A 12,346-nucleotide genomic window follows, 5' to 3' on the forward strand; every position below is an offset into this window, starting at 1 on the left:
TACAATGTGGTTTCCCTAGATTGGGATTTACCCAATGGGTCTCAAATGCCATCTCTTTTGCGCATAACTACAAGTTACTATGAGTTGTAGTAATTGAATCCAGGAATGCGGAAGACTGATGAGGCCTAAAATAACAGGACTAGATTACACAGTGCACTGTTGAATCATGCATTTATATCCACAGATAAGGTGACCGCAATACGATTAGTTTAGTCCAACACAAATATAGAACAGGTAGACTCCTCCCCTCACAGGCAGATATCACTTCCCAGAATAATTAATGTGTGTTTGTGGGCAGATGTGTAAACAAAGATGCTGTATAAACATGAATCTGGCCTCAAGCGGGCAGTTATGTGTTGACTGAACACACTTGTGCGTCCAAAACGGCAACCTATTCCCTACATAGTGCACTAATTTAGACCAGGGCCCGGTTTCCCAAAAGCATCTTAGGGCTAAGTTCATCGTTAGAACCATAGCATCCTATGGTTCTAAGTTGAATTTAGCCTTAAGATGCTATTGGGAAACCGGGCCCTGGTCTAGATTAGTGCACTATATAGGGAATAGGCCATTTGGGACCTAGCTACTGTGCTCTGTGTGCTCTGGTTGATGTTCATATAGAGTTTCTCCATATTGGCTAAAAGTGGGGCCGTTTTTTTATCACTATTTGTGTTTACAGTAAAAAAGATGACAATGACTTATTTTATTGTACCCAGGGAAACTGGGGACCACAGAAACTGTACATTACCAATCAAGCAAAGTTATGAAAGATGGCCCTGTGGCACCATTGCCCTGACCTGGGTCTCTGTCATTTTTCCTGGTTTCTGTGAACCATGAGGATTGGATGATTCCCTATTCCAAGGGATACTCTGTTTTCAGGTTGTCCAGGCTTTTATAACTAACAGTGTGTGTATGTGGGTTGGTGATTGTGCATGACAAATAGGAATACGCCTCTTGTTATGAGCCAGAACTGAGTGCTACTGAGTGAATAACCACTTGCTATTTAAAGAGGCTACTTATGAAGAGAATCAGAGAGCGATGTATGTGGCAGTTGAACTGAGAGGGGTTTTTATTGTGTGTGTTTCATATGGATGGAACTCTGCTACCTGTTCTGCACTGTATAGACCATCTATTAATTCCATTTGATGGGCAAAATAAAAAGGTAAATGTCTCTGCATAGTTCAGGCAACGGTGGGTACCGGTAGTTGTATTGAACTTGCATTGAGTCTCTCTTTATCAAGAGTCCCCACCATCAGAAATACTGTATTACACACGATAGGGTGTGGGCTGTGGTAGTATTATGTTTCCCTTTATTGGATGGAGACCATAGCTAGTGCACATAATACATACAGTGCATTGGGAAAGTATTCAGACCCCGTGACTTTTTCCACATTTTGTTACGTTACAGCCTTATTCTAAAATTGATTAAATAAAAAAAAATCATCAATCTACACACAATGCCTCATAATGACAAAGCAAAAACAGGTTTTTAGAAATAAACAAATAACTGAAATACCTTATTTACATAAGTATTCAGAACCTTTACTATGAGACTTGAAATTGAGCTCAGGTGCATCCAGTTTCCATTGATCATCCTTGAGACCTGAAAATAGCTGTGCAGCGATGCTCCCCATCCAACCTGACAGCGCTTGAGAGGATCTGCAGAGAAGAATGGGAGAAAATCCCCAAATACAGGTGTGCCAAGCTTGTAGCGTCATACCCAAGAAGACTTGAGGCTGGAATCGCTGCCAAAGGTGCTTCAACAAAGTACTGAGTAAAGGGTCTGAATACTTACGTAAATGTAATATTTCAGCTTTTTGTTTTTTATACATTTGCAAAAATGTATAAAAACCAGATTTTGGTTTGTCATTGTGGGGTATTGTGTGTAGATTGATGAGGAAAAAAACAATTGTATCCATTTTAGAAAAAGGCTGTAACGTAACAAAATGTGGAAAAAGTCAAGGGGTCTGAATACTTTCCGAATGCAGTGCTATAAAAAGGTATTTGCCCCCTTTCTAATTTTCTCTACTTTTGCATATTTGTTATACTGAATGTTATCAGATCTTCAACCAAAACCTAATATTAGATAAAGGGAACATAAGTGAACAAATAACACAACAATTACATATTTATTTCATAAACAAAGTTATGCAACACCCAATTCCCCTGTGTGAAAAAGTAATTGCCCCCTTACACTCAATAACTGGTTGTGCCACCTTTAGCTGCAATGACTCCAACCAAATGCTTCCTGTAGTTGTTGATCAGTCTCTCACGTCGCTGTGGAGGAACTTTGGCCCACTCTTCCATGCAGAACTGCTTTAACTCAGTGACGTGTGGGTTTTCAAGCATGAACTGCTCGTTTCAAATCCTGACACAACATCTCAATTGGGATTAGGTCTGGACTTTGACTTGGCCATTCCAAAACTTCCAATTTGTTGCTTTTTAGCAATTTCATGTAGACTTGATTGTGTGTTTTGGATCATTGTCTTGCTGCATGACCCAGATGCGCTTCAGCTTCAGCTCACAGACGGATGGTCTGACATTCTCCTGTAGAATTCTCTGATACAGAGCAGAATTCATGGTTCCTTCTATTAAGGCAAGTCGTCCAGGTCCTGAGGCAGCAAAGCATCCCCAAACCATCACACCACCACCACCATGCTTGACCTTTGGTATGATGTTCTTACTGTGGAATGCAGTGTTTGGTTTTCGCCAGGCATAATGGGACCCATCTCGTCCAGAAAGTTGACTCAAGTTTGCCAAAAAGCACCTGGATGTTCATCAAGACTCTTGGAAGAACGTTCTATGGACAGATGATTCAAAAGTATAACTTTTTGGACGACATGGTTCCAGTAATGCCTGCCGAAAACCAAACTCTGCATTCCACAGACTCTAATGACAAGATACCAGTCATACACTTTCTTTTTACGGTGGCAATCCAGCTAAACCCCCAAGGTTGTAATTTCCAGAAAGGAGAATCAGAGGGCGAGTCAGGTTACCAGTGAACAGGTGCTGCTTGCCTTGCACCCCTCTGATGTGGGGGAAGGGTGGGAGTGGTTCCTGGGTGGGGTAGTACTGGGGTGATAGGGTACAGGGGTGATGCAATTACTAAATTGTGGCCCTTTTCGTTGATACAGAAATCACACATTGTCTCCAGGTAACTTGACTCCACTGCATGCACACAGTATTCGCCCCAATGCACAGATCATGTCATCTTCTAATGGTAGGGTTGGAGTTGGGAAATGTGACCCCAGATCTGTAGGCTCCTGCTCCTAAAGATGGAACATCATACTGGTAGTGTGTGTAGAGACTTTGATCCCAATGGAAGGAGTGTAGACGGCTACAAGTAGTATGACAACGACATTGGTCATTCAGTCAAATATACAGTGTGTTCGCAAAGTATTCAGACCCCTTGACTTTTTCCACATTTTTCACCCCTCATCTTTTATTTATTTTACCTTTATTTAACTAGGCAAGTCAGTTAAGAACAAATTATTATTTACAATGACGGTCTACCCCGGCCAAACCCGGACGACGCTGGGCCAATTGTGCGCCGCCCGGTTGTGATACAGCCTGGAATCGAACCAGGGGGTCTGTAGTGACGCCTCAAGCACTGAGATGCAGTGCCTTAGACTACTATTACCACAGGTGGACTCCAATCAAGTTGTAGAAACATCTCAAGGATGATCAATGGAAACAGGATGCACCTGAGCTCAATTTCGAATCAAATCAAATTGTATTTGTCACATGCACCGAATACAACAGGTCTCGTAGACCTTACAGTGAAATCCTTACTTACAAGCCCTTAACCAACAATGCAGTTTTAAGAATAATAAGTGTTAAGTAAACAATAGATAAGTCAATAATAAAAGCAGTAAAATAACAGTAAAAATAACAGTAGCGAGGCTATATACAGTGGGTACCGGTACAGAGTCAATATACAGGCTATATACAGGGGGAACCGGTACAGAGTCAATATACAGGTTATATACAGGGGGTACCGGTACAGAGTCAATGTGCGGGGGCACAGGTTAGTCGAGGTAATTGAGGTAATATGTACATGTAGGTAGAGTTAAAGTGACTATGTATGTATAGATAATAAACAGAGAGTAGCAGCAGCATAAAAGAGGGGGTGGGGGACAATGCAAATATTATGGGTAGCTGTTCAGGAGTCTGATTAGCTGTTCAGGAGTCTTATGGCTTGGGGGTAGAAGCTGTTAAGAAGCCTTTTGGACCTAGACTTGGAGCTCCGGTACCGCTTGCCGTGCGGTAGCAGAGAGAACAGTCTATGACTAAGGTGGCTGGAGTCTTTGACAATTTTTAGGGCCTTCCTCTGACACCGCCTGGAGCCTTTGATGTCACATGTTACAATTAGTGCTTGGGCATCATCAAATGTATCACCTTGACTTGAAACACGAAACATTTGAAGTAGCATAATGTTTCAAAGAGATACTTGAGGTTTGGCAGAATGAATGTTGTCTGAGTGTGTGTGGCATTGCCTGGTACAGTTGGGGGTGTAGTTGCTTCATCTATGGGCCAGTTGCTCCTGGGTCCACGCTATCTGGAATCCTTGAGACGTCCCTACCCCATTGAAGTTGACGTTAAAAATGGTTAAGGTTAGGTTTATGGTTATGATTAAGGTTAGGGTAAGGGTTAAGGTTAAGGTTAGGGTGTAGGGTAGGGACGTCCCAAGGATTCCACATAGCACTGACCTTGTCCCAGCGTGTCAGCCATATTGGAATGCTCGGCTCTGGATGGGAAATACAGAACTAGGCGTAGTAGTAGGCGAGTCTGGAGTGGAACCAGACAGAGTAGTTATTTGCTCTGATTCATGTGCATTGTTAATGAGTCTCCAGTCCTTTCGCTCACGTAGCAGACAAGACCTGCTTTGTGAGGTGCTACAAACCCATGGCAGAATTAAACAGATGGGTTTTCAGATAAGATTTACTTGGGTTCCAGCCCATGTTGGGGTGGAAGGGAACGAGGCAGTAGATGAACAGGCTAAACAAGCACTTAGTAGAGGGGATGTTGATTTTGAAGTATCAATGAGCAAGGCAGAGGCAAAAAGGCTGATATACAGTGATGGTGCAGAGATGGCAGAAGCAGTGGAATAGAGATAATAAGGGAAGGCATTTATTTCAAGTACAGAGGAAAGTCGGGGAGGGGAGGACAGCAGGAAGGGACAGAAGAGAGGAGGCTATTTTTTACAAGATTAAGGGTGGGACACAGCCAGTTGAATAAGACATTACATGTGATAGGAAAGCATCCAACAGGAAAGTGTGATTATTGTCAGGAAATAGACTGTGGCGTATGTATTGCTACAGTGTGGGCAGTATCAGAGGGAAAGAGAGAGGATGAGATCTAGTATGAGGGAGAAGGGGATACAGGAAATTAGTTTAAAGAGTATATTGAGTGGAACGTCATTAGATATAGTCTCAAATATTGTATCTTTTTTAAGAGCAACGGCGCCGGCGGGTAGGATTTAGTTTCTCCCTGTCTCTGGACCACACTCCAGTACAGTAGGTGGCGGTAATGCACCACAACGTTGGATGCCAACCGCCGATAAACCCCACTGAAGAAGACGAAGAAGCAGAGCCTGGAGTGGTGGGCAGAGAAAGGAGAGCGCACGAACCGCTGAGCAACTTGAGTTTTTGACGGATTTAAAACACATATAAACTAGGAATTAAACCGGCAAACTAAAGTGAATTGTCCGACACGCGAATTGGATAGGCCAAAGTGAGTACGGTTATGTTTCTTATATTATATTGTGATGTATAATGTAGGCTACTTCCAGGCGAAGTGTGTATGATGGAGGGTTTGCTGTGCTGACACATTGACGTTTCCTCCCATAAAATTAAAAAGTGGTTTTCCTTATCACGTATCTTTCTGTTGAATATTTCGTTCTCAATCATTGTGTTGATATCAATTGATACCACATCGCTATAATGTGAGCATATCATACATGTAGCCCATTCAACCTAGAAATTATATTCTGGTCGTCATTCATTAAATCTTTAGGAAAGTACTCGAAATCTCCAGAAATTGTTGTATAGTAAATGTTTTTTTCTTCATTCGCGTAGCTTATGTCTATTTTGTATTATTCAATGATTTTTGTGTGTATTCAGACTATACCTTTCTGAAATATAGTATGTACAGTTGATGTCGGAAGTTTACATACACTAAGGTTGGAGTCATTAAAACTCAATCCCAGAACAACAGTGAAGATGCTGGAGGAAACAGGTACAAAAGTATCTATATCGACAGTAAAACGAGTCCTATATCGACATAACCTGAAAGGCCGCTCAGCAAGGAAGAAGCCACTGCTCCAAAACCGCCATAAAAAAGCCAGACTACGGTTTGCAACTGCACATGGGGACAAAGATCGTACTTTTTGGAGAAATGTCCTCTGGTCTGATGAAACAAAAATAGAACTGTTTGGCCATAATGACCATCGTTATGTTTGGAGGAAAAAGGGGGACGCTTGCAAGCCAAAGAACACCATCCCGACCGTGAAGCACGGGGGTGGCAGCATCATGCTGTGGGGGTGCTTTGCTGCAGGAGGGACTGGTGCACTTCACAAAATAGATGGCATCATGAGGAAGAAAAATTATGTGGATATATTGAAGCAACATCTCAAGACATCAGTCAGGAATTTAAAGCTTGGTCGCAAATGGGTCTTCCAAATGGACAATGACCCCAAGCATACTTCCAAAGTTGTGGCAAAATGGCTTAAGGACAACAAAGTAAAGGTATTGGAGTGGCCATCACAAAGCCCTGACCTCAATCCAATAGAAAATGTGTGGGCAGAACTGAAAAAGCGTGTGCGAGCAAGGAGGCCTACAAACCTGACTCAGTTACACCAGCTCTGTCAGGAGGAATGGGCCAAAATTCACCCAACTTATTGTGGAAAGCTTGTGGAAGGCTACCCGACACGTTTGACCCAAGTTAAACAATTTAAAGGCAATGCTACCAAATACTGATTGAGTGTATGTAAACTTCTGATCCACTGGGAATGTGATGAAAGAAATAAAAGCTGAAATCATTCTCGCTACTATTATTCTGACATTTCACATTCTTAAAATTAAGTGGTGATCCTAACAGACCTAAGACAGGGAATTTTTACTAGGATTAAATGTCAGGAATTGTGAAAAACTGAGTTTAAAATGTATTTGGCTAAGGTGTATCTAAACTTCAGACTTCAACTGTATGTTGTAGCTAGGTAACCAAGCTTATGGATGTTTCCTGAAAATGTGTGTTGTTAGTTACACCCTTGTGAAGCCTAATACGGCTCCCATTATGTTTGAATATTGGCGTGGCATTTCTTGTTGTTGTTACTGTTTATACTACTGTAAGCCCGAGGCTCTGGAAATTAAAGTACAGTGAAGTCCTGTATTTTTAAGACCGGTGAGTTCTGAGGGTAAAGATACAGTGTAACCAGATATTGTCCTAGTTAGGCTAGTTTTAATGTATACATTTAGCCCAAATCCAGGAGATGTGTGAATGTGATAGCAAAGTCTGTACCTTTTTTAGGTTATGAATTATGGTATGACTCAATATCTGAAGGTGTTGATAGGCTATGTGACCTGACCTTGGTCCGCCATAATATTGTGTTCATGTTGTTGAGTATCCATTCCTAATGTTTTTCAGGGACATTCCAAATATCTACTTGTCTGCTTGAGACTTACAGTAAACTTTTGTATCGAGTGAGAGGGTGGGACAGTGTTGCACTCAGGGCCTGTATTTATCATGTGTCTCAGAGTAGGAGTGCTGATCTAGGATCAGGTTCTCCCTGTCCATAATAACCTGCGTTATTATTATCTAAAAGGCAATACAGATCCTAGATCAGAACTCCCACTCTGAGACACTAAAATACAGGCCCAGATCTGAAGTACACTTTCAGAGCCAGGAGGGCAGATTTAGACAGACTTCTTCATGATGACATTAAACAAACAAACACTTGACAGTAATCTAATGGGTTGACACTAAGAAGGGGAATGAAATTAAACATACAGGCTTTGATTGGACTCATAACTCATAACTTGCTTGATGAATTTAATTAATTGATAAGACTCCCAGAGGCTTCTCTCTCTCTCTCTGTGTGTGTGTGAGAGCTTGAGCGTGTTACATTTTCCATTGAGTAGGCCTAGGCCTAACCTTGCTCATAGCCACCTCAGGAAAGTTCTATTCCACATAGTCATCCTCCCTCCTTATTCTGCCTACTGTTGTTTTAGCGACAGAGGAAGAGGAGCTCTGTCTAAAGCAGCAGCTGTGACAGAAAGGACAAATCAACGATGTCCTCCAGTTGTACTGCTGCATTCTGCTTTAGTTTGGCCAGGATGTAGCCTAGCCTGGCTGCCACACAGACACAGACACAGACACACACAGACACACACCGTCCCTCAGGATTATGGGGGAAAAACGCCTTTTTCCTCAACTCAGCGGCAGCAGTTTCATATTGTTTGTGTGTGTGAGAGAGAGAGAGAGATTGAGAAGAGAGAGAGAGAGAGGAGTTGATGTGCTGTGATGCAGCTGTGGCTATTATGTGAATTGTTGTGTTGCTTTTTGACCTGATGAGCTAAGTGCGGTGGTGATTAAAGAACATGTTTCGCAAACAAAGGTATTAGGTTAGGTCTGCTCTGCTGCTGGCATTTATAATGGACACGTTGGAGTTCCAAAACAAAGATGGAGTGTGTGTGTGTCCATTTGTAACACTTAGTTTTTTATTTTCTAAATCTTGGGGGTCAGAAGTGTAAATAACAGATGAACCTGATGTATTATTTCCACTCTGTCGACAGGCAGCAGCATGTTGCACTTCACTCCCAGTTTAATTGACTCCAGGTTCCCTCAGATTACAGCTTGTGTTGTGTTTCATAGCTGTGTTCATTCATAACTCTTTGAACTCTCTCTGTGAGAATGGTTGGACGTATCTGAGTTGATTGAAAACAACAACTGTTTTCAGTCTCTATGTAGATGCGTGTGTGTGTGATCGTCCTCTATTATAACTGCAGTGTTCCCTGAGATAGCCTAGCAGTATAATGTTGAATTACTAATGTCAAGGATGCCTCTGATTGCTATGTTGGCGCTCACTGAACTGTAATTTGAAGTTAATGGGCGCGTTCCTCTGCGCAGGCGTTGCTGAAGCATGCCAGATCTTACAAAGCCTGGATAGGTATTTTACGTATCAGCTAACCGCATTATAGGTATAGCAATCTGGTGGCCGACTGCACAGTTGATGACATCACACGCATAGACAGGGGCGTACTGTTAGAAATTCAGACCGGGGTTGCGTCCTTAATGACGCCCTATTCCCTATGTAGTGCACTACTTTTGACCAGGTCTTTGGTCAGAATTAGGGTAGCATGTAGGGAAAACGGTGCTATTTGGGACGTAGACCTTGTCTTCTGCAGTGTCTGTGAGATCAGGTGTTCACCCATTGACAACCTTTAGTTTGAGTCCATTCATAATGCATTTAACACACACAGTCATGCTACTAATACGATACTGCCGTAAGTCAAAGCGTCACCTTTCACTGGTGGCGAGGAAAACGTTACAGTGAGGGAAAAAAGTATTTGATCCCCTGCTGATTTTGTACGTTTGCCCACTGACAAAGAAATGATCAGTCTATAATTTTAATAGTAGGTTTATTTGAACAGTGAGAGACAGAATAACAACAAAAAAATCCAGAATAACGCATGCAAACATTTTTATAAATTGATTTGCATTTTAATGAGGGAAATAAGTATTTGACCCCCTCTCAATCAGAAAGATTTCTGGCGCCCAGGTGTCTTTTATACAGGTAACAAGCTGAGATTAGGAGCACACTCTTAAAGGGAGTGCTCCTAATCTCAGCTTGTTACCTGTATAAAAGACACCTGTCCACAGAACCAATCAATCAATCAGATTCCAAACTCTCCACCATGGCCAAGACCAACGAGCTCTCCAAGGATGTCAGGGACAAGATTGTAGACCTACACAAGGCTGGAATGGGCTACAAGACCATCGCCAAGCAGCTTGGTGAGAAGGTGACAACAGTTGGTGCGATTATTCGCAAATGGAAGAAACACAAAAAAACTGTCAATCTCCCTCAGCCTGGGGCTCCATGCAAGATCTCACCTCGTGGAGTTGCAATGATCATGAGAACGGTGAGGAATCAGCCCAGATCTACATGGGAGGATCTTGTCAATGATCTCAAGGAAGCTGGGCCCATAGTCACCAAGAAAACAATTGGTAACACACTACGCCGTGAAGGACTGAAATCCTGCAGCGCCCGCAAGGTCCCCCTGCTCAAGAAAGCACATATACAGGCCCGTCTGAAGTTTGCCAATGAACATCTGAATGATTCAGAGGAGAACTGGGTGAAAGTGTTGTGGTCAGATGAGACCAAAATCGAGCTCTTTGGCATCAACTCAACTCACTGTGTTTGGAGGAGGAGGAATGCTGCCTATGTCCCCAAGAACACCATCCCCACCGTCAAACATGGAGGTGCAAACATTATGCTTTGGGGGTGTTTTTCTGCTAAGGGGACAGGACAACTTCACTGCATCAAAGGGACGATGGACTGGGCCATGTACCGTCAAACCTTGGGTGAGAACCTCCTTCCCTCAGCCAGGGCATTGATAATGGGTCGTGGATGGGTATTCCAGCATGACAATGACCCAAAACACACGGCCAAGGCAACAAAGGAGTGGCTCAAGAAGAAGCACATTAAGGTCCTGGAGTGGCCTAGCCAGTCTCCAGACCTTAATCCCATAGAAAATCTGTGGAGGGAGCTGAAGGTTCGAGTTGCCAAACGTCAGGCTCAAAACCTTAATGACTTGGAGAAGATCTGCAAAGAGGAGTGGGACAAAATCCCTCCTGAGATGTGTGCAAACCTGGTGGCCAACTACAAGAAACGTCTGACCTCTGTGATTGCCAACAAGGGTTTTGCCACCAAGTACTAAGTCATGTTTTGCACAGGGGTCAAATACTTATTTCCCTCATTAAAATGCAAATCAATTTATAACATTTTTGACATGTGATTTTCTGGATTTTTTTGCTGTTATTCTGTCTCTCACTGTTCAAATAAGCCTACCATTAAAATTATAGACTGATCATGTCTTTGTCAGTGGGCAAACGTACAAAATCAGCAGGGGATCAAATACCTTTTTCCTTCACTGTACATTAGTTAGAAATATGTCTGATTTATGTGTGTGGTCCTGTGGTGTGTTTTAAGCATTGTGGGCATGTTGGTACGCCTCTATCCATTCAAATCATTCTCAAAACATTTCTTTGAAAATAAAAATGTTTCCATATGTCCCTGGTCTGGACTTCTCTGTTTGGCATTATGTTGAGCATATTGGTTTAGATCAGGGATGGGTAACTCCAGTCCTCAGAGTGGTGTCACATTTCCCCCCCGTCCCTAGCAAACACAGCTGATTTTAAACTAATTGCATTCTAAACTGAAGATCATGATTAGTTTATTATTGGAGTCAGTTGTGTTAGCCGGGGCTGAAGTGTGACCAATCAGGCACACAAGGACTGCAGTTGCCCATCTCTGGTTTAGATGAATGCAGTACAGTTAATCCTGTACACATTTAATCTACCTCAATGAACATAAAGGAACCGAACTACCTCCAGGTTCTTTGTAAAGGGGCTAAAAATGCAGCGAACGTAGGTGGGGGACCTAAAGTCAACCCAAACTACCACAGTAGCCAACACTACCCTACACTCTATGGGCTGACTATGTTTGGCCTCAAGCTAAAGGTCCCAGTGTTCTCTCTCTGCCTGTCCCAAATGGAACCCTTTTCCCTACATAGTGCACTACTATGACCATAGCCTTATGGGGACTGGGGAGTGGAGGGCTGTGGAAGCTGCTCAGGTTCAGTCGGGAGAAAACGTTTTTGAAACACTGAGTTTAACAGGGAGATAATACCTGAAAATTGTCCAAGAAGAACAGCGAGTTTTTTTTTTCTGTCTTTTTTTTCCCCATTGCGAAACATTTTGCTGCGGCGTGCTTGTCCAGGGCCCGTTGGAGGGGTGCTCGGGGCCTGCCCCAGTGAACACTCCCCCAGCCCGGCCTGCAGTGGCCTTAGCAGGCAGGGGAAAGGACAGGAAGAGGGGAAACAACCATCAAGCTGGCTGCCAGCCATTCTCTTCCATCCAGGAGATTAGGATCTAAACTGAGCACCTCAGGGACCACAGAGCAGCCTGGGGACCACAGAGCAGCCCCCCCCCCCCCCACTAGCATTTCTCGTTGCTTTTTTAGTCAACTCCCTCTAAAGGTAAATAGAAGATAAGCTACAGTAGGCAGTCTGATCTTTTTTTTTTTTTTTTTTACATTTACAGGAGGCACAATCAGAGAAAGCTTATAGTA

At 42.9% G+C, this 12,346-nt stretch overlaps 1 protein-coding gene across 1 annotated transcript in view; it reads left to right on the top strand.

Moving 5' to 3' along the window:
• The first annotated feature begins 5,592 nt into the window (after positions 1-5,592).
• LOC121586778 (focal adhesion kinase 1-like) overlaps positions 5,593-12,346 on the top strand; it is a 189,382-nt gene continuing 182,628 nt past the window's right edge. Inside the window, exon 1 of the mRNA XM_045226442.1 lies at positions 5,593-5,730. The gene's annotated coding sequence lies outside the window, so the exon portion shown is untranslated. The remainder of the gene's footprint in view (positions 5,731-12,346) is intronic.

This window comes from Coregonus clupeaformis, chromosome 17 (genome assembly GCF_020615455.1).
Source record: "Coregonus clupeaformis isolate EN_2021a chromosome 17, ASM2061545v1, whole genome shotgun sequence".
Lineage (NCBI taxonomy): Eukaryota > Metazoa > Chordata > Actinopteri > Salmoniformes > Salmonidae > Coregonus > Coregonus clupeaformis.